This window comes from Urocitellus parryii, chromosome Y (assembly GCF_045843805.1).
Source record: "Urocitellus parryii isolate mUroPar1 chromosome Y, mUroPar1.hap1, whole genome shotgun sequence".
NCBI lineage: Eukaryota > Metazoa > Chordata > Mammalia > Rodentia > Sciuridae > Urocitellus > Urocitellus parryii.
The window spans coordinates 16,556,659-16,580,164 of record NC_135548.1 but is presented as its reverse complement, the minus strand read 5'-3'; the positions used below and the strand labels follow the sequence as shown (position 1 = coordinate 16,580,164).

General features: G+C 35.0%; 1 pseudogene; it reads left to right on the top strand.

Annotated features, from left to right (window-relative positions):
• Positions 1-1,908: 1,908 nt before the first annotated feature.
• The window catches only part of LOC144250946 (metabotropic glutamate receptor 5-like), a 103,005-nt pseudogene continuing 81,407 nt past the window's right edge, over positions 1,909-23,506 (top strand).

The following is a 23,506-nucleotide window of genomic DNA, read 5'->3' as shown; positions in this document are numbered from 1 at the left end:
CAGACACAGATCAGCAATACTTGCTAAATCCTTGAGTTTTGCTTCATTACAGCTGTAAATAAGATAGTTAATTGCATGGAGGCGTGACGACTTGCAGATGGGCTAACTGTGGAAGAGCCAATGTCAAGCTCTAAAATCTCTTCCACCTGGAATTGCTTAGCATGGCGGGTAGGGTTATGTACCAGATAGGAGTAGGAAACCAAGATGTTTAAGTATCCAGAAGGAAAACAAATGCTCTAGAAACCCCAACAATTTTCCTATATATTACATTTGCTTTGTCTTTGCTTAAAACAAAACATAACACAACAGAATGTTTTTGTCAACTACTAATAGTAATTAAAATTTCTACTGACTCCCTCCCCCAATATGTTTGGTTTTTTGAAAAAATGAAGAAATTTTAGATTTTCCAAACTGATGATAAATGATATTGCTATTGTGGTGCAAAACTTTTATTTTTAGCTGTATTCTAAAATTAAGTTGACACACTGAAAGCAAACTAATGTCATTAGGGGTTTCAATTTATTTTCAAGTTTAGAATGAAATTTAAAATTTTGATTATTGTCCCTGAGATGTTTATTTCCAGTAACATTTCATTGGTATTCAGAGGGAAAATTGTTTAAAAAGTCCATTTATGGATAGTCTTTGAAAGGGTAAAGTTTCTAAGCTGGAAAGCTTGAATGTAAAAGATTAGGTATTATTAAGTTCCTCTGTTACACCCAGATTCCTGAGATAGTTAAGACAACGCCCTACTGGCCGTTTAGCCTAGGGCCCTGTGCAGTTCCTCACAGGGCCCGAACCAATCAGTTTGAATGTGTAACCCGCTTACGAATGACCAATCACCCCCGCCCGGCCGGTTCCCGCCAATGAATGTGCCAATCACGTCTCAGAGTTGTTGTTCAATTTCCCCGTGCCTCATGATGATTTGTTCTGATGTATGCCAAGCTTCCCGCCCTCCCCAAAAAGTGTACTTAAGCTCTGTTTGAACCTCTGCTCGGGGCTCTGGGCTGCTCTCCCTTCTTGAGTGAGCACAGAGTCCCAGCGCGCTGGAATGGATCCCCAATAAATCCCCTTTTGCCAATTGCATGGAGCCAGTCTCTTGTGTGGTCTCTCCCTCCGACACTCCGCCGGACCCCCCCTTACATTTGGTGCATTGGCTGGGAACAGCGCATCCCCGGACAGGGAGACCCTAACAACGGACTGCTTCAGGGGGTAAGTAAGGCGTCTTATCTTCTTCTTCTCCTCCTCCTTCTTCTCCTTCTTGTTTTTCCTTTGCGATCGCTCAGAGTATGGTTTTGGACTGGAGAGTGTAAGCTCTCAGAGCCTTCTGGTTTTTCTGGTTTTCTGGTTTTGGGTTGGCAGAGTGTGGTTGTCAGCAGAGAGCGTAAGCTCCCCCTGGCCGTGGTGGATAGACGTGCCCCTGAAGCCACAGACAACGTCTCCTCAAAGGACACTTTGGGAGACTCTCGGGGGAACGGAGGTGCCCCCATCTGGGAGGGACAAGGTGCCCTCATCTGTATTCTGCTGCCAACCCATCTGGTTTTACTCTTTGTTTACTGTCTGGGTTGAGTTTATTGTCTGTCTTTAATCTTTGCCTCTGAACTCATGTTAAACGTTTATTGTGTGTGTGTCAGTTGTCTTCTCTCCCTGCTTGGTCCGGGCCGCGGGCACTGCGGGTGGCGGTCTGAGAGGTTCCTTCAGTGGCACGAGCTTTGCTTTGCCCGGTCTGCGTCGGCCGCCGGTACTTCTGTCTTTTTCTCCGCTTCATTCCGTGTTTGTCACATTTGTATTGTCTCTCTGCGCGTCAGAGCAGAGTGGCCTACCCTCGGAGTTGAATGGCCCCCAGGAGAGTCCCTCCATCTCTCTCTCTAATCTGCAAAGTCAGAGATATTGTCTTTCAGCCGGGGCCGCATGGCCATCCAGATCATGGCTTCTGACCTTTCAGGACCTCTGCGAATCTCTTCCTGCATGGGTGAGGTCCGCGCAGTTTGCTGGGAGGATTCCACCCGATGGTAGGGCGGATCTGTCCTGTCCTTGTTCCTCCTGGCCCCTCCACCCACCTGTCCTTTCCGACCCTTCTCTGTCTCCCCTCCCCGGAAGTGGGGGGTGCTCCAGCAGGCGGGGTCGGAAGTAAGGGACTGCCCCCTCCCTCCGACCACCTGGCGAGCTGGGGAAGGTGGCTAGGGGCACCCAGCCCTTTCCCTCCCTCGTGGAGGCAGAAGGGACCAGGTCCCCAGAATCTGAGTTGTTGCTTGGGAATGCAGCCCCAAAGCGGGTGGTAAACTTTGCTCCCCTTTGTTAAACAAAATTAGGAAAACAATGTTTTCTTTCCCTCCCTTAGTCGGCTTGAGTGCAAATAGAGATGCCTGCTGATTAAATTGGTGTTAATTGGCTTTGGGGGATGGGAACCAAATTTTCAGTCACAAATTTTGACCCTCCCAAGGGGGCTTTTAAGAAATCCCCACTTTGCTTTCTTGGGAAAGCCTAGCACTCAAAATAACTGCAAGCAGAGGATGAGCATTTTGGGAGCTGGCTACTAAAAAGTTAGGGAAAAAAATGCCTAGTGCCTAAGGTCAAACCAAACTGGAGGAGCTGATCCTGCGGGTGAGAGATAAGATTAAGGGACTCCCAGCAGCTGCCAGAGCCATTTAGCTCTGGGGAGTGTCCTCAGTCCTTATCTACGTCTTAAGGATTAAGCCACCTCTGTTTACTTAAAAAGAAGGGACACTGAATGCAGTAAGTCAGTCACACTGAGACCCTTGATTTTACACCTATAATTGCCCCTTGCTGAGGGCCATTGCCAAGTAGGAATGATGCATCGATATTTCCTTGCCAGTGTACCCCATGTTAAATGGACTTGCCTTGGAAATTTGCTGTGACCTTGCATGTGTGTTTGAGAAAGGTGACCCTGCTCAATGACCAGGGTTGATCCAGGATTAGGGTGTATCCTGCAGGTTTTAGGAAGTATCCGGGTTTAAGATAATTTGGGTTTAGGGCATTCCCGGTTTACAATAGGAGTTTTAGGGAAGTTGGAGGTTGAAGATTATTGCTACCAAATATAACTGAGTGTTTCCCCACTTTATCTTGGGATTTCTTCAATCCAGCACATTAATAAGATGTGCTGATTCTTCCCTCATATTTCTTTGAACACTCTTTGTGCTCCTATCCAGGGGTCCATCTCTTAGTCTCACATCTGCTGGTTCCAAATACAGTTCCATAACCAGAAGCAAATAAGTATCTGATAATTATGCTCTACTATTTTCCCCAAAGAATGTGGCATCCTGTGGTCTGAAATCCCTGGTTAATACAGAGCCATTCATTAGCCACTACCCTTCTTCTCTATTCTCCTCTCAAAGTCAGGTTTGCGTTTTCTGCTAAGTATAAAATACATTTCCCTAATCCTTATTTTACCTTTCTGCCACTGAAACATGGCTTTTGCTCCAACTGGATATTTAGACATGAATAGCCAGTACTTTAAACCAGTTAGGAAATGACAAAAGGGTTTTTTTTCCAAACAAAATAAAAAACTATGATAAAATGAATTTGATAAAATGCAAAACAAATGAGTCTACTTCTTAGAAATAAATTATTCTTAATTCACCAGGTTCCTTCTCTGAGCTAACTTCAATAATTAGAAATGGATTCATATCAGAATGGCTAAAATCCTCAATTCACAGTGTTCTTTGGGTTTATTTTTTGGTTTCTCTGCATTGAATTGTGACTTAAAACCTGTGTTCCCATTACTGTTGATTTCACAACTGTAGCTCTCCAGAGTGTCTTCATTCTAATGAATAAATGAGTTCTGCTCATCCCTTTCATTGTGCTAAGTGAAATAAGACAAACACAGAAAGCCAAATACTGGATGATTTTACAGTAGGTGGAATCTAACATACTTCAAATTCATAGATTCACGGAGTAGAATGATGATTGCCTGGGAAGTGGGGAGACGTTGGTCAAAGGATATGAAACTTGAATTTATAAGGTAAACAAGTTCAGTGGCTCTATCATAGTGGTGATAACTGTGTGAAATAATTTGATGGTGGCAACCACTACAAATATAATATATCAGATCTTCCCATTGTGTATCATGCACATATACATTCTTTGCCAATTAAATATTTTTAAATAAAATTTCTAAAAAAGGAAACCAGGACATAATACAAATAATTGTTTCAAGAGCACCCCATAAAAAAACAAAGTCCAAAATATCCCACAAAGAAAACTGGCTTAGATGAAGTGAGGCTTACACAGAAAATAGCAGATTCTTGTTCATGTGTAATCTATGCATATCCATGACCGTATATGAAACCCTAACTGCTCAGGAGGATAAAATAATCAGTACTTTCCTCATTAGTGGAAACAGCCAGAGAATTAAGTACCCAGTTGGATAAGAGCATTCTGTTTATCAGATGAACATCAAATTATTGATTTTAAAAAAACCCACAAATTACAGTAACAAAGAGAGCAACCCCCTTGTTGTTAAAATATTGCAAAATTTTTGCATTGTAATTTAACATGATATGGGGCCTTGGAACAGTTTGTTAAAGTGAAATACAATTGAAAAGAATAGCATCGTGTGATGAATAAGAAAACTAAATGTCCAATCTGTGTCAGCACATGTCTACTGCCACATCCTTAGTTTTTCTAACATCTAGAGATCTATCTCACTATCTCACTCTCTGCATAAGCACTCTTCACTTTCTCTTAATCTTATTCCCCTTTTGGGTACCCTGACCTGCCCTGGTGGAGTGGCCTTGTTTAAGACATGTCCATTCTCCTCCCTCAATATCTCAGCTTCTCCCATGCCAGCCTGGCTTTCATAACCAAGCTATGCCATAGTTGATTATCCTAACTTCTTTTTAATCTAAATCCTGCATTTACTTTTTAGCAACTCTCAGTTTTTCAGGTTATGGACAATTTCTTCTTTTTAAAACATTAGTCCGTGTATTACACAAATATATATGTTCATATATTACACAAATACAACCTATATTTTATATATTTTATTTTTAATATGCTTTTTGCCTAAAAACAATAACAACAAAAAAAGCTTTGTCTGAAGCTTTGGCTTCTATTGCATGTAAGTGTTTTTGTGCTACATGCCTAGGAGAGTTTTGTTTTGTTTTGTTTTGTTTTCAAATTATTTGCTTTCTTAGACAGTTTTCCAATTATCAGCTCTTTGTCACTTCATTTTTAAGACCAGAGGTCAATCTATTAAAAACACATTTTCCTCAGATACAGATCCACATTTTTTATATCTCATCATGGACAAAATTTCCAGTGGGCTTTTGTTGGGTAAGGGTGAGTCATGGAAGATATTTATAAACAAATTCTGAAGTATACATAAAAATGAAAAAAGGCCAAGAATAGCCAAGATCATTATCTTGATAAAGAATAAGGAAACTGGATCCAAGCACAGTGGTGCATGCCTTTAATCCCGGTGACTTGGGAGGCTGATGCAAGAGTATGCAAGTTCAAGGCCAGCCTTGGCAAATTTTGAGGCCCTAAGCTATGTAGCTAGACCCTGTATCAAAATAAAGATAAATAAATTAATTAAAATGGCTGGGGATGTGTGTCCGTGGTTAAGCACCACTGAGTTCAAACCATGGTATAAAAATTTAAAGAAACTAAGTTAGAGAAGTGCACTATTAGATATTAAAATTTATCATAAAGTTATAATTATGTATAATTTTAGAGACAGATAAATCAATCAATGAAAGAATCTCACATGCACAGAAAATCTTAGTTCCTGACAACTGACAAATTCAACACTGCAAAGAAGTAGGGAAAATATTCATTTAAAAGAATGATTATGGGTAAATTGCATATAGTATGGGGGAATCTTAATAATTAAGCCACACCATTCATGAAAATCAATTCCCAATAGGTTATAAATCTAATGATGAATGATGACACAACAAAGCTTCTAGATGATAACAGAAGGATATATTTATATAGTTACCATCTTAGGATAAAACATATTTCTCAAATAGGACACAGATCTTTCAAGTCAATTTTATAACGTATCTTGTCATAAGTATGCACAGATAACAGATACAAAGGTGACAGTCTAAAATGACTGATATTCAAAATATATAAAGAATTTCTATGTATTATTGTAAAAATAGAAAATCTCAGTTTGTGAGATGAGTATTAAGAAACTTGAATACCACTCATTTCACAAAATAAGATTTTAAATGATCAATAAATGTCTAAAACTGCCCAATAAATAGGGTAATACAAATAAAATTCACTATGAATATTAGTATACACCAATCAGAATGGCTAAGATTAAAAAAAAAAAAAGATTGACATAGTTCAAGATAAAATGTGGAGCAACTATAATCCTCAGTCTTTATGGTGGAAGCATACGTTGCTAAAGCTACTTTGAAAAACTACTTGGCAGTGTCTACTCTAACTGAATAAAAGCATATGCTCTGACCCAGCAATTCTACCTGCAATAATGTCTCTAATAAAAATGCTATCGCATTCACAGCAAAGTCACACAGAGAATGTTCACAATACTGCCACTTGTGCATTAGCTCCATGTTATAAATAACTAAAATGCTGATGACCATTAGAAAATAAATTATCATTTGTTCACATCCTACAATACTAGGCAGTAATTAAAATAAACACATTACTGCCACATGAAGCAAAATAAATGTTATAAATATGATACTGTGAAATATATACTGAATAAGTGAGGCATAATGGTATAAGCCTGTAATTCTAGCAATTTTGGAGGCTGAGGAAGAAGGATTACAAGTTCAGTGCCAACCATGATGTAGGGAAACCCCCAGTAACTTAGCAAGATCTTGTCTAAAAATAAAAATAAAAAGACTAGGGATGTAGCTTAGTGGTAAAGTGTCCCAGGATTCAAAACCTAGCAGTGCAAATAAAAGAAAGATACATAGAATAAAGAACAAATATAATTATATTATCCCAATTACATGAAAAATTTTAAATATACAAAATTAACCTATAATATTAGAAGTTAAGATAGGGGTTCATTTCGAGGAATGTGTGTGATCTTTACTTTGAAGACCCTGGCACATATAAAGGAAGTGCTGTCAGTGGAGTTGCTAAGGAGATTTTTTATCAGAATGTTGTTGAATTTGTCACATTTTCTTTAGTTTTTTCATTCTCCATCATTTTAAATGTGGTACCAAAACTAGCTGATTTTAGAATATTCAGTCAGCTGTATGTGTGTATATCACCTTTTTTCTCTCTGTTCACCGATGGGCACTTAGGTTGTTTCCAAATCTCAGCTCTTGTGAATAATGCTACAGTGAATGTGGGAATGCATTCATCCTGATTTTAGTTATCAAGAACCTGGTTCCATTTACTTTGGATAAATATCCAAAAATTGGATTGCCAGATCATATGGTAATTACATTTTTATCTTTTGGAGAAACTATACTGTTTTCTGTGATGGTTGTACCATATTGACATGTGGATGAAACTTAAATACATTATGCTAAGTGAAGTAAGCCAATCCTAGAAGGAGAAAGGCTACATAGTTGGACTTACATGTGGTATGCAAAGAAGTCAAACTCACAGAGGCAAAAATAAAATGGTAGTAGCCTGTGTCTGGAGAGGACTGAAGGACTGGGGGAGCTGCTGTTCAATGGGTATAAAGTTTCAGTTATCAAAGACTAATGAATTCTAAGAATGCTGTATAGCATTGTGTATAGTCAACATAATTTTACTAAAAACTGAAATATTTTGTTAGGAAGGTAGGCTCTCATGTTTTCTTTTTTCACCACAATAATAATGATAACTAACTTTACATTCATGGGGTAAACTCAAATTGGTTATGATATATTCACATTTTTATATATTGCTGTATATGGTTTACTTACATTTTATTTAGGCTCTTAATTGATATTTGTGAGATACTGTGCTTTATTTTATCTTTTTTTTCATAAAATCCTTTTCATATTTTAGTATCACAGTTTTTCTGAATCAGGAAGTAAACACTTTGCTTTGCTCTGAAAAACTTGCAGAGTACTGGTATTGTTTCTCTTCTGAAGGTAGGGAATGATTTGTCAGTAAAGTTGGTAAACTAGGGGTATATTTGTGTGTGTGCCTGTGTGTATATGTGTGCATGTCTGGGGAAGTTTTAAATACTGAGGATTGAACCCAAGGATGTTCAACCACTGCGCCACATCGCTAAGCCCTATTTATTTATTTTAAATTTTGAGACAGGTTCTTGTTAAGTTGCTAAGGCTAGCTTTGAATCTGCAATCCTTCTGCCTCGGTCTCCTGAATCACTGGGATTACATATGTGTACCACCATACCCAGCATTTTTCTTGATTTCTGTGGCCAAGTGTTCATCAGTTTTATTAGTCTTTTCAAAAAGCAACTTTGACTTCAATTTTCTACTGTATAGATTTCGCATTCATTCTTTGCATATCTTTATTCTTCTGAAAATTTTTTTCTTGTTTTGTTATTTTTTTCTAGCATCCTGTAATTTCCTTTCATTTTGAACAATTTACTGCAATATCCCTTGATATAAATTAATAATTTTATTTGAATTCAACAGACTTATTTATCTATGGCTTACTGTTTTTGACTGGAATTTTCTCTGCCATTGTTTTCTGTTTCTTCCCCACTATTTTGTTTTTGCCTTGGGAAATCAAATATATACAATAAAAGTTTTCAGAATATTTTTCATAGGTTTCACCTTTTTCTGTCTTCAAATTGTATTTCTCCTTGTTTTATTATGGTTAGTTTCTACTATTCTATCTTCAAGTTTTCTAAACTTAAATTTGGTTTCCTTTATATTGCTAAAATAAACTAACACATTTCCTGAGTTTTTTTAAATTTTGATCCTAAAATATTTAATTTTCTTTATTTCTCTTTTCTTTTTCATAAATTACTGCTGCCACCTAAATTCTGACTCATCTTCTAATCTTGAACATATTAATCACAGCTATTTTTAAATTCTCTAATAATTTTAATGTTTGTGATGAGATTCATTGCCTTATTTCCTTGTTTTTTAATCATTTAGTTCTTTTTATTTTATACCTCTACATTTACTATTATTGAATAATGGACAATTAATATGAAAAATTTTAGTGTAATCTGAGACTATGTGTGAAGTTGTATTCCTCCAGAGAAAATATGCTGTGGCTTTAAAGCAGTTAAATGAGAGGAGGCCATTTTATTGAATTTCTTTCTTACCAATAGATAATTCTTTGAGATATAAACTCAGTAAAGACTCTTTAGACCTGAAAAAATATGAGTAAAATGGACTTAATTAACATCTAGAGAATATTTCATCCAACAGCACCCAAATTCACTTTCTTCTCAGCTACTCAGAAAACCATCTCCAAACTGCATCATATTTTAGACCACAAAGCAACTCTTAACCAATCAAAAAATTGATAGAATTTTTTTTACACTTTCTCTGACCATAATGGAATGCAGTTAGAAATCAACACACACAAAAAAAAACACATAAATACATGTAAATGAACACTACACTTTTTATAATTTTTTTAGTTGTAGTTTGACACAATATCTTTATTTTATTTACTTACTTTAATGTGGTGCTGAGGATGGAACCAAGCCCCTCCCTTGTGCTAGGTGAGCTCTCTAACACTGAGTCACAACCCCAACCCCAACAAAACACTTTTGAATGATGAGTGGTGAAAGAAAAATATCAGGGAATTTTTTTTAATTTTTAGAATCAAACAAGAACAGTGATGCAATATACTAGAAACTATGGGACAGCTCTAAGGCAGTTCTAAGAGGAACATCTATAATTTAGCATTTACATGAGAAAATCAGAAAGGTCTGAAATAAACATCCCAATAATATACCTGAAGGATCTTTGAAGAAAAGAACAAACTGATTCCAAAACCAGTAGAAGTAAGGACATAATTAATATCAGAGTTAAAATTAATGAAATATGGAATAGAAATATAGTAAAGATCAATAAAATGAGGAATTGTTTCTTTGAAAATATAAACAAGATTGATAAACCTTTAGCCAAACTAACCAAAAGAGAGAATACCCAACTGAACAAAATTAGAACTGAAATAGGACATATCACCATAGGCATTTCTGAAATCCATAGGATCATTAGTGAATATTTTGAAAATTTATACTCCAATAAATTAGAAAAACTAGAAGAAATGGATGCAATTCTGGACACATGACTTGCCAAAAGTGAATCAAGAGGATATAGAAAACCTAAACAGACCAATAGCAAGCAATGAGATATCAGGAGTAATAAAAAGTCTTCCAACTAAGAAATGCCTAGAATCAGATGGATTCTCAACTGAAATTCTAACAGACTTTTAAGGAAGAACTCATGACAACACTCTTCAAATTATTCCATGAAACAGATGGATGAAATGCTTCCAAATTCATTCTGTGAAACCAGTATCATGGTCCTTCCAAAACCAGATAAGGACGCATTAAGGAAAGGAAATTATAGATGAACTTAGATAAACTTAGATGCAAAATCTTCAAAGAACTTAGATGCAAAAATTTTCAAGAGATATTAAGTAGATTGTACATCATAACCAAGATGGTTATATTCCAGGATTGTAAGGATGTTTATATATATAAACATATATAAATCAATATATATAATTCATCACATAAATAAAATTAAGAGTAAAATCACAGAATCATCCCAATATATGCAGAGGAAACCTTCAATAAAATTCAGGACCCATTCATGATTAAAAACTGAAGAAATGAGAAATAGAAGGGAATTACTTCATCATAAAAGGCATATATAACAAACTCAAAGTCACCATCATAGTAAATGGGAAAAAACTGAAAGCATCCTATTTAAAATCCAGAACAAGTCAAGGATGTCCACTTTTACCACTCTACTTCAATATAATACTAGAAATTCCAGCCAGCACAAGACAAGGAAATACAAGGAATAAAAATAGGAAAGAAAAAAGTCAAAATATTAGTGTTTGAGGATGATATGATCCCATACTTAGAAAATTTTAAAAAATACAAAAAAAACAAAGAGTTCTAGATCTAATAAATTCAGCAAACAAGCGGGTTACAAAATGATTATATGAAAATCAGTAGCTTTCCTTTACATCATAATAACTGTGCCTAGAAAGAAATTATGACAATGATTCCATTCGCTATGGCCTCAAAAAAGAAAAAAGAAAACTTAGGAATAAATCTAACCAAAGAGGGGTGTGACAGATAATTTGAATTGTCAACTTAATTAGATTAATAGGTTTCTAGGTGTGTCTAGGAATAATTGGCATGTGGGATAGAGTAACTGAAGTGGAGACCCTCCCTTAGTGGGAGCAGCACCATCCAATAGGATGATGGCTTGGATGGAATAAAAGTTGTAAGGAACAAAGCAGCAGCAGCAGCAGCAGATGCAAGCTGGATTCTTCTTGAGGCTATCAGACTCTTGCTTCTTCATTCTTCCAAAGGGGACTCTGCCAGTGATTTTTCAGGGAGCTTCCAGAAGCTTTCAGTCTCAGATTAGAAGTAGCACCATTGATCCCTCTTATTCTGAGGTTTCAGCCTCTTGAACTGCACTGCTACTGGTTCTTCCAGCTCTTTAGCCTGCAGACAGCCATGGTGGACTCTCTAGCTTCTGGTTGAGTAAGCCAACCTAATAAATCCCTTTTTAATAAACATACTTCCTATTGATTTTGTTCCTCTAGAGAACCCTGACTAATACAAGTGGAAAGTCCTCTACGATTAAAACTATAGAACAATGAACAAAGAAATTGAATAAGATACAAAAATGTGGAAAGATCTTCCATGTTCATTGTTTATTAGGCAGAATTAATGTTGTCAAAATGGCCATATTACCAAAAGTTTTATACAGATCTAATGAAATCATCATCAAAATATCAATGAGACTCTTCATTTTGAGAACTACACAAATTGTCCTTCAATTCACTTTGAAGAATAAAATACCTATAATAGCTAAAGCTATTCTGAGCCAAAAAAGCAAAATTAGAATCACAATACCTGACTTCAAATCACACTGCAGATCTACAGTACCAAGGACTGCATAGGAGCTGGGGTTGTAGCTCAGTGGTAGAGTGCTTGCCTAGCATATGTGAAGCACTGGGTTTGATTCTTAACACCACATATAAATAAATAAAATAAAGGTCCATTGATAAACAAAAATAAAACAAAACAAAACTGCATGGTACTGGAATAAAAACAGACACATAGACAATGGTACAGAAAAAAGACACAGACAAACCCACACATCTGCAGTCATCTGATTCTAACAAAGGTGCCAAAAACATACAGCGGCAAAAAGATAGAATTTTTTAAAAATGGTGCTGGGTAAACCGGTTATGCATATATAGAAAAATAAAACAAAACCCTTATCTCACCCTGTTTAAAAATCCACTCAAAAACTAATCAAAGTCCTAGGAATTAGATCGGAAATTATGTAACTCCAAGAAAAAATATGTAGGGTCAACACTCTAGTGTATAGGCATAAGACCCCTAAAGCTCAGGAAATAATGCCAAGATTTAATAAATGGGGTAGTATTAAATTTAAAAGATTCTATACAAAAAAAGAAAACTATTAAGAATGTGAATAGAGAACTTACAGAATGGAAGAAAAATTTTTCCATTTTTGGACAAGGATTAATATAGGGAATATATAAAATCAATAAAAGCTTAACACCAAAAAATAAAATAACCCAATTAATAAAAGGGAAAATGAACTAAACAGACATTTCTCAAAAAGTAAAAAAAAAAAAAAAAGAAAAAAGAAATACAAATGGCCAAAGAAGCATATGAAAAAAGTTGTACATCGTTAGCAATTAGGGAAATGCAAATCAAAACTACACTTAGATTTCATTTACAGTTAGAAAGGCAGCCATCAAGAACACAATAACAATGCAATAATACAATAATAAATACTGGAGAGGATTTGAAGAAAAAGTAACATTTTACACTGTAGGTGGGAACTTAAATTAGCTCAGCCACTGTAGAAATCAGTATGGAGTTTCCTCAAGACAAGGCATGGAACCACCATGTTATCCAACTATATCACTCCTTGGTACTTATCCTAAAGAATTGAAGTCAGCATGATAGATTAATATATGCATACCCATGTTCATAGCAACAAAATTTACAATAGCCAAACTATGGAACCAGCCTAGGTGTCCATCAGTGGATAAATGGATAAAGAAAATGTGAGATATATATATATATGCATACATACATACATACACTCATATATAGTGGAGTTTTATTCCATTAAAAAGATGAATGAAATTCCATCATTTGCAGGGAAAATGGTTGAACTTGAGAGTGCTATGTTCAGAAAAATAAGCCAAACTCAGAAAGTTAACTGTCATATATTTTCTTTCATTTGTGGATGCTAGAGTAGAAAAAGAAAAAGGTGGCGATGAGGATGGATCTTGTGAAAATGGAGCCAGGTGAGGTGATGCACACCCACAATCCCACAATCCCAGGGGCTTGGGAGGCTGAGGCAGGAGGATCAGAAGTTCAAAGCCAGCCTCAGCAAAAGTGAGATGCTAAGCAACTCAGTGAAACCCTGTCTCTAAATAAAACACAAAATATGGTTGGGATGTGGATCAGTAGTTGAGTGCCCCTGAGTTCAATCCCCCGATACCTCTCCTACCCACCCCACAAAGGGATATGGAAGAGAAGGAAAAAAATGGAAGGGACATCAGTAGAGTGGAGAAAAGAGATGAGGAGAGGGAGAAGATGAGGAAAAGGGGAAATGCTGAGGAATGATATTGACCAAATTGTAGTTACATTATGTACATGTAGGAATATGTAACAATGAAGCCCACCACTATGTATAATTATAATGTATCAATAAAACAAACTTTAAAAAGAAAACCAAAAGTGTTCACAAGCATTGTTTTTTTCCTTGGAGAAACTCAGTTCTTTTTCCTTAATTCAGTATGACAACCTAACACTCCATTCGTCTTTTCAGCCTCTTAGTCACTGTTTAATAGTCATTTTCTGAACTCTACAACTATGACCTAGAAATTAGCAAATAGTTCAAGGAGTAAAATAGCCTCAAACATCTGCTTCAAATATATGTGCTTGTCTTGCTTTCCAGATATTTGCTGATCATATTTTGGATACAAATATGGAACATAAAGTAACAACAACTATTGAAACTCACTTAGTGCTTTTGTCCCCCACATCTTAGCTTCTCTTTAACGAATTCAATATCAATGAATTATCACATATCCCAAAGGGACATTTGTACCCAGCACATTTTCTTTCTCTCTCTCTAATCTTTGTCTCTATAGTTCTGGCTGAGTCAATACTTTCTGAAATTTTAAATAAATTTTAAAAAACCTTAGCCTTTCTAATTGTCTTTTGAGGAAGCTTTATCAAATTTATCATGGCTCTAAATGAAAGTAGTTGTTCAGTTTCTAATATGTGACTTAACATTTTCATTCTTCTTGGATTAATTATTGGGCATATGACATCTAAATTTTTCATACTATTAGATATGTAGTTTGTCTTCCTTTTCGTATAATGGCTGTTTCTGAAACTTTGTCTCAAACTCAGTACAGGTTTTGATTATTTGTTAGTCTTCTACAGATGTGTTTGTTTGTAAAACATATCAAATAGATGTGAGACATAACAATAGATTTGGTTTCAGTAGGCGTCATGGTTATACTTTATCAAGAAAGAAATATATTGCCTACCAGTGAAATTTAAATTGAAAAAAAAAGTTCATTCTGTGTTTATGAACAGAATTCAAAGTGTCTTGAGCATCATCTAATTGCTCTTTTCCTTCTGATTAGAGAGATTCTAAATAACTATGCCAGTGTATTCTAATGGTATACAGCTGGCTCACTGTGAGAATATGCAATAGTTTAAGATAATTATGTCTCAGAAAAGAAAAAAAAAACATTTTGAAAGTGTGTGTGTCTGTGTGTGTGTTAATAGAAATTAACTCTTCTCTCTTCAGTTTCATGCATTCATTTTGCACACAAATTGGATAAAGTATCACGTTTAAGAAGTTTTACTCTTTCAGTTTTAGTTTCTATATTTAAGTGACTGAGTTTAAATAATATATAACCTTATGCAATTTACTACTTTTTCAGCTGCAGTTTCCTCCTCACATGATATTTGAAGATATAAAAATAACTACTTCATAGACTCAGGCTTGTACAACTGATATGAAACCTGGCAGTATGGATGGATGGATGGATAGATAGATAGATAGATAGATAGATAGATAGATAGATAGATAGATAGATAACAGAGAACAAACACACGGATGCTGTTATCTTTCTAGTAAGTTTTCATTTGTCTGACTCTAAAGCGGAAGAGTTGATAGAGAATGATAATTTACTTCTCTGTATTCCATATATATAGCACTCTGTAGAAAACTGGGGTAGGCACACTGTAACTCATTAGAGTTTATTAGATGAAAGAATGATACTAAATTCTGCAGAAATATGTAAAAAAAGTATCATGAAAATATATTAGGTCTGACATTATGAAATGAGAGAAAAGGGAAGAAAATAAGTTGAAGGTTGGAGATTCTATTCATCAATATACTTAGCAAGTCCACCTTATTGTTTAGAATTTAATAGGCATTTGATAAACAATTATTGATTAATTGCATGAATGTTGTGTTTCATAGCATTAAATATACCAGATCATTCTCTGAGAGTCTTTTTGGCCTTCACAGAAGAAGAAAAAAACAAAGAGAAAAATATATTTGTTGAAATGTTAGTATTGTCCTAGCATAGACATGTTAACAGATAAATCCAAGCATTAGTTCAGTGATGAGAGTTTACCAATTTATCTGAAGAAGTTAGTCGATTTGGTGGGAAAAAATGTAGACTGAAAATAAGAAGGTTATCCTAAAAAAGGAAATTTGATAGGAAAACATAGAAATAGTTATATAAAGCTGCAGATACAATTACTTACTCAAAGTGTTTCCTCTATTTCATTGAATCATTCTGCTTACTAAATTGTTGCACATTTTACACAATACCCTCAATTTTTGCACTTCTCCAAATGGATACAATATGACAAAAGAAACAGATTGTGAAATACACAAAGTAATCAATCTATTTACAAAGATAGTTCTCATCTTCTCTATAAAGAATGTGCATAGTGAGGAAGCACCCTTGGAAGGATGAAATGTTAAATCAGAGGAGAATGCCTGGTGCCCTAGAGCCAAAATCAAGGCAGGGTGCATGCTCTAGAGATTTTAATTGTTTTGATTTACTGTATTAATACTTCCAATATTAATGGTATCAGTCTTCCAACAGAGGAAGTATAGAAAAGAGGGAGGCAGTGAAGAATAAATTTCTATTATTGTGTAAAAATTACCATAAATTTAGAAGCATAAAGAAATATGCATTTATTACCTGATAATTGCTTGAGGGATTATGGAAAATTAGGTTCTCTTCTCAGGACCAAACAGGCTCAGGTAATGGTCCTGGGCAAGGCTTTGTGGAAGAATCTACCTCCAAGCACATTCAAGATTTTTTTACTGAATTCAGTTTTTTTTTTTTTTTTAAATGTAGGCCTGAGTCCTCATTTCCTTGCTGGTTGTTCATAGGGATCATTCTCAGTTCCTACAGGCCACTGCATTCCTTCCCATGTGGCTTCCTCTGTCTTCAAAGGCAACCACAGAGATGTTCTCTACCTCTCTAAGGTCAAATCCCTTTTGTGTTTGAAACTCTTTGGATAGGAAGAGCCGTCTCCTTTACAGGATTTGCCTGATTCGATCAGTCACCTAAAATAATTTTCCTATTTTAGATTAATTTATTTAGGACCTTAAGTACATCTTGAAAATCCCTTCTAAGCAGTGCCTTTCCAGTTTAGTGTTTGAATAACCAGAAGAGGTATGTATGAACCAATGATTAGGAGTCCTGGACTCAGCATGCATGCTCTCAGCCCTGCATTCTTCTTTTTGTGCTCTCAAATACGTCCATTTTAACAACTGTAACTTCTATAAATAGTCATTTAGATATATACATTTTTTTACTCTGGCATTGTACCTTTTAGAAAGACTCTCATTTATGTTATTTGCCCATGACAGATAGCAGATGCCTCTTGAAGAATTCTATTGAGTTGTAGTAAATAATCATGCTGTCATTTGAGAGTTCAACAACTGAACATTTTAAAATTATTGTATGTGATTAGCCTTCCAGGTAAATAAATGAAGGGATTGTAAATGTAAGAACTAGGAGTTTGGAAACATCGAGAATATTAATTGAAGTGATTGTGAAATAGTCTTAGGAAAGCAGGACAAGAATGTGAGTTTTCAGTTAATGATAATTCAGTGACCGGAAATCTAGTGAGCTATGCTGATTCTGAAAAGATTGACTGAAAGATACAGTGGAAAGATACCCAGTATGAAGGATTAATGAGAAATACTCAGGGGGATAGAAGTTGGCAATGCTTGTTTAGGCAGGTCATGCCTAACAGACTGTTGACCCCTTGAGGGTGTAGACTCACCCCACCACTTTCTTGTACAGAAGAAGCATCCAAAATCCTTACCAAATTAATGTACTAGAGTGAATACAACATTGACACTGTCACTAAAGAATGATCCAACACATTTTTAAATAGTACATGTATTTTTGCATAAAAATCACTCAAAACAATTATTGATTTTATAAATTAGAAAGGAAGGAAAATTATATATTCTGCCTTTATATATTTATGTTTTTATAAAAGAGACACATTTTAAGATTATTTAGCTTCTCCAGTCAGCATTAGATAATTGTTAATTTTGGTTTTTTTTTTTTCATAATTTTCATAAGTATTATTTTTGCTTATTTTTGTTAGCATGTATATATCAGGGGCATCTCTACATCTAGCAAAATTTTAAAAAATGCATTCATGTTATTGGTGGTAAATACTGCGGTGATTATTTTACAACTATTGGCTTGTTTTATATATCATTTGTCAAGAGCCATCCATGGGCTGTGTGTGGACTATACTGGCATCACAGCCTAAAGAATAAGAGAATCTGATGTGTGGGAACTTCTAGTGGATATATCCTCTGGCTGACTACCCAGACACATTGTGAGTCCTATTAAGCTCTGCCTGGTCCCACACAGCACCATAAATGGGGTGATCTATTGTAGCCACACAGCCTCTCAGAGATGGGTGTGACCTGCCAAGATGCAAATCAACCTGCTGACTGCAAGACACCATGAAGCAAAACTCCACCCCTGAAACCTATCCCTGCCCTGACCCTCTTAAATAAACCATGGGAGCCATTTTCTAATTGTCTAGCTCCAGATCCTGTGTGGACTGCACCTATCAGAGGCCCCATCCTTTAAAATTAATTCTAAATTTGTCTTTTGTTCATCTGTTATTTCTGACTTTAAATTCTTATGAGGCTTATTCTTCTTAGCAGGCAAGAGTTCCCTGGTAAGGTGCTGGCCACCCTATGATAATCATTGATTTAATACAATGTATGATAAAACAGCTATAAAATTAAAATATTTATTTTATAAGGAAATAATGAAATACCAAATTTTTATGTTTCTCTATTTAGCATTATCCCTCACTATGTATTTAAGCTCCAACAATTATTATACTTCTACAAAAACATAAATAATAGAAAAGAATAGATTGATAAGATATTGGACCACAAATAAGAAAATTGTTAGCATTTCTTTTTAACATTTAAACCAATTGTATATATAGACAATGCATAAAAATCAAAGTAAAAGAAATATTACACAGCATATGAAGAAAAATATGACAATCAGGGACCCCAATTCATATACTTAGTTATTCCTTTTTCATAACAAACCTGTTCTCTTCCTATATTTTCCAAAAAAGGGTATGGAAGTACAATATTGTTATTCTTTTTCTGCAAACACAAAAATTCTTTACCCTATATTTTTTACACATATACTAGGGATTCTAAATCAGGTTTTCTTGCAAATACAATTAATTGTTCTTTATTACTGTTGCTCTTTAATTCAACTCTGTTTTCTTGGCCATTGCAACACATTTTCGAACTTGATCCTCTAACATTGAAATCCAACTGCTCTGAACTGTCACCCACACAGCTTTCAGAATTCATCCAGTTCTCAGCATCTCTTCATATCATTTCCCCCTTAAAAGCCACCACTGGCACCCCAGTACTTACAAAAAAAATTAGGATTTGACAAAAAAATGAATAAATAAATAAAAAATAAAAGAAGAAGAAGAATTTACAATTGTCCTCTCAGCTCACTTTTCATTAACTCACTACCTTGTGCATCCTACATAGCTTGTTATGGTTTGGATGTAAGGTGTCATCCCAAAAAGCAGAAATGTTCAGAGGTGAAATGATTAGACTACAACAGCTGTAATCCAATCAGTGTGTTAATCCATTTGATGGATTAGCAATTTGAACAGATTACCTGGTAGTACCTACAGGCAGCTAGGTATTGCTGCAGGAAGTAAGTTATTGGGTGCATGCCCTTGGGGTTTATATGACTTGTTTATATGACTTGTCCCTGGCTCTTTGTGCTCTCTCTGTTTCTGGGCTGTCAAGAGCTAAGAAGGTACATCCACCACACTCTTCTTCCATAATATTGTGCCTCACCTCAGGCCCAGAACAATGAATTCAGCCATCAGTAGACTGAAACTTTGAAACCATGAGGCCAAAATAAACTTTTCCTCCTCTAAGTTGGTCCTGAAGGGGTTTTGGTCACAGCAATAAAATGCTGATGAACACCTAGCTGCAATGCTCAATTAAGACTGTTCCTTGACTCACAAATATTCTCTCACTATATAGAAAATAATATTTCAAAATAATATTATCCAAATTTTTCAAATGCAATTTATATCTTATTATCCTATGGATAGTTAATCAATTATTTACTGATATAATCTCCCATTGCATTTAATTCATACCTATAATGATATTCATTCATAGGTGATTTATATAGCTCTGTAGGCTAGACTGAGCTAAATATGTTTAAAACCTATTCAACTGATCTTTTTTCTAGTTCCAATACAATTTCAATATATAATAAATTGCATTTTCTTTAGAATAGTGACTACTCCTTTCTGGAAAAAAAATTGTAGCTGCCTGGCCCATCAGGTTATGTTTAGTCATATGACTTCTTGTGATCAATGGTAGAAATAATGTATGCCATTTCTAAGCAGAATCTTTAAGAACCATCATATGGTTCCCTTATAATATATTTCCCTTCAACAAAATAGAACAGAGTCACAGCCCACTCACAGTGAATGTAAAGGCTGAGGAACAAACATGCCTTTGTTATATGACTTTGAGATATTGGAACTATCATTGCAAACAAATAATTTAGTCTAAGACATGATATGCAATAAATATTGAAGTAAAGAAGAAAGGTTATTAAGATATAGAAATAAGTTTTTAGGTGAAGGCAATTTTGTTTTAAACATAACCTATTGAAAAGAAAAAAAAATACACTTTCATGAGTTACTGATTTTGAGAAATAATGGGAAATTGAGTTGGAAGGGGAAAGGTAAATTGTAGAAAGGAGTATATATTTTTGATAATGTAATTCTAAGAAGAAAATGAAGGTAAATCCTTGCTATATGAGCATGTCTTTAAAGACATCTTCAGGAAAGATTTAAAGGGCTCTAAGTTTCTGCTGGGAGTGGTTTTGAGAACAGGTTAAGAGGTACGGGGAGTCTTCCTTGACTTGAGCCAAGTTCTAAGTTAAGAACACTTATTTCTATTCCAAATGTCCATATTACTCTGTTTGTGCAGCCAAATAAAAACTACAAGACTGACTAAAACAACATCCTGATTAAACCTATGTATAACATTAAATTAGTGAAGACTGTCAGTTGCTCCTAAAGGAAATACACACTAAGGTTCTGTGAGTCTCTAGTCACAGTATTTTCACTTGTTAGTCATATGCAAATTTATTTTATGTGTTCCTTTTTGAAGCTATTCTCACGTACTTAATATATTAATTCATTAACATTGAACTTGAAGCAAACACTCTTTTATCCATTCTTTATGAATAGTTTTATATTCAGCTTTCTTGTGCTTACACTGAACAACATAGCCTCACTACGGCTGGGTGCCATGTGAGGCAGCAAAATCACCAGCACAAAACACAAAACTATGAAAGACCTGGCACCAAATAGAATATGGAAAGCACACATTTTTATTGTATGATAACTGATATAAAGGCCTAGGGACATCCTTTTCAACCTCATTTGGGAATATGCATGCTGGCTTTTTGTTTCTGCATGCATACCTGTGAACAACTGCAAAAATACCACCAGTATTGATTTGGTTGTTGCAAATAAATTTTTGGAAGTAAGTGAATTTTCAAATACATATTTTTGCTGTTCTGGGATTTGAAACCAGGGCCTTGTCTGGGCTAGGCAAGTGCTCTAGAACTGAGCTATAACTCCAGCTCTAAATTTGCAAATATAGAATTTATAAATATTGAAAATACTGTATATAAAAAATTACAAAGGAAGGAATGAAATAGATGATAAGGAGATAGGTAGCATGTCCACTAGTGAGATGAAAGAGAAATTAGATGAATGGATGGAACACAGATAGGTAAAAAAGTAAAGCTAAATCAATGCTTTACATAGAGTTGTTTTTCAATAAATGTTAGTTCTTTACCTTTTCCCCTTGCTTTGGGGAAAAATATGCCACCCAAAGCATTAAACTGATGCCAACATTTTGAAGGACTACTCTGTGGAAGTAATAGAAAGCATTAGGTGGTAGAAAGTTATGTTCGGGATTTCTTAGCATTTCATTTTATTTTGGGATTTATTACATCTTAAATCTCAAAAGCACTTGTTAAGAAAGATGTTAACATTTTATAATCTAAAGTATCCTTTAATTTCACATCATCAAATGTCTTTTCTTGTGACTCACCCAGCACATATTCTCATTCAGTTTGAATAGAATGACCCTGTTTTGCACACTGGTGTTAGGATTTTCTTTTTCTGCACTATCCTTTTTATGATTTTTATTTTGCTCTTGATTAGAAATATCTGGAACAAAAATCATTTTAAACTAAACAACTAAACCTTTAAGGCTAATAGTAAAGCATCATCTTTTTTTAAACTTAGAGATTTCTATCTGAAAAAAAAAAAACAAAGAGAAAGAACATAATGAGAGATAAGTAAATTAACACTCTTTGGTCCTGATGGTTTTCCTTTATGAAAACATTGCCTGCAAGTAACTTTTACAAGACAAGCTTTTTTACAATTCCCATTAAATTCAATGAATGAATTGTGAAGGGTAAATTGGACCAATTTCTTATGTAATATTCATAATCATAGTGTTACATAAGAGTGAGCTAATGTTAACAAAAAGAACAATTTAAATTGCCACTTCCTTGGAGAATGGGGCTCTGCTTGACAAACAGAGCTTCCTGTCCCACTTGCAGCATGCCCATGCAGCTCCTGGAGTGGCAATGAGACCTACACTCCCATATCAGTGATATAATAAACCCTCCAAAACACAGAGAGAAAGTGAGGCAAACAAGCCCACTTCATTTCAACTTGTTAGCTTTAAATAAAATCTTCTGGAGCTGAAAATGAGAAACTTGAGGAAAGACAATGTGTGAAGTAACCAAATTCAACACTGGGACAAAACATATTGTATTACACTTTGTTTCCCTAATCTGCCACAAAAGTTTTTCAGATTTTACCATAGATAACTTTTAATGAGATATCTTCTTGTCAAGGAGACTTAGAGAAAGAAATGGTTCTTTTGTTTATTTATTTATTTTCTCTTCTTCTACTTATTGATGCTATAGGAAATACCTCAAGTCATTGCAAATTCCCATGACACCTCTGTGACTTCTGGAGCAACTCTTAATTATTAATTTTTTAATCAGTCTTGGTATAGTAGATCATAATTAAAAAAAGTGCATTCTTTTTGTGTTATTTTATTTATTAACTTGCATACCTACATATTGGTTTTCTGTGCCACTTATTGGATCATGTTCTTTGTCTCAAAGAAAAAAAAATCTAAGAACAAAAATGAATTCAAAAGAAAATGGGATCACTGAGGTAAACAGTACTTGATAATAAAAGTCCCTTCCTTTATCCTCCCCCAGTGCCCACTGCCTTCTTCCTGGAGCACAGGTTCAAACACCTCCTGCTTTCCATTCCGGGGGGCTTCTCTAGTCTTCCTCTCGACTTCCTCTATACCTCTTCCCTTACATTTTTTTGGTGTTGCTTTTTTAAATTGTCAACCTTTCCTTTTCCTTTTTATTTGCTTAAACAGCTGTTAGAACCTCTTCAAGAGAAAGGCAGAAGCACCATGTCCCAGCAAACATGCAGTTCTAGCTGTGTGTGTTCCAATGAGAGAGAGCGGGAAGGAGTCAAAGGTGCCTTCTCCCTGGGCAACCTGGAAGTATCCAAGTTTGATTTAAATATTTTTTCTTGTGTTTTGTTTCCAGTGTTGTGTCCCATATATTTCCCAAATAAGCTTAGAATACTCTTGTGTTATTATTATACTGTTTTATAGCTTTATAACATGGACTCTCTGATTCTAACCTCTTTTATTTTAAAATTCCTAGGTTACTAATT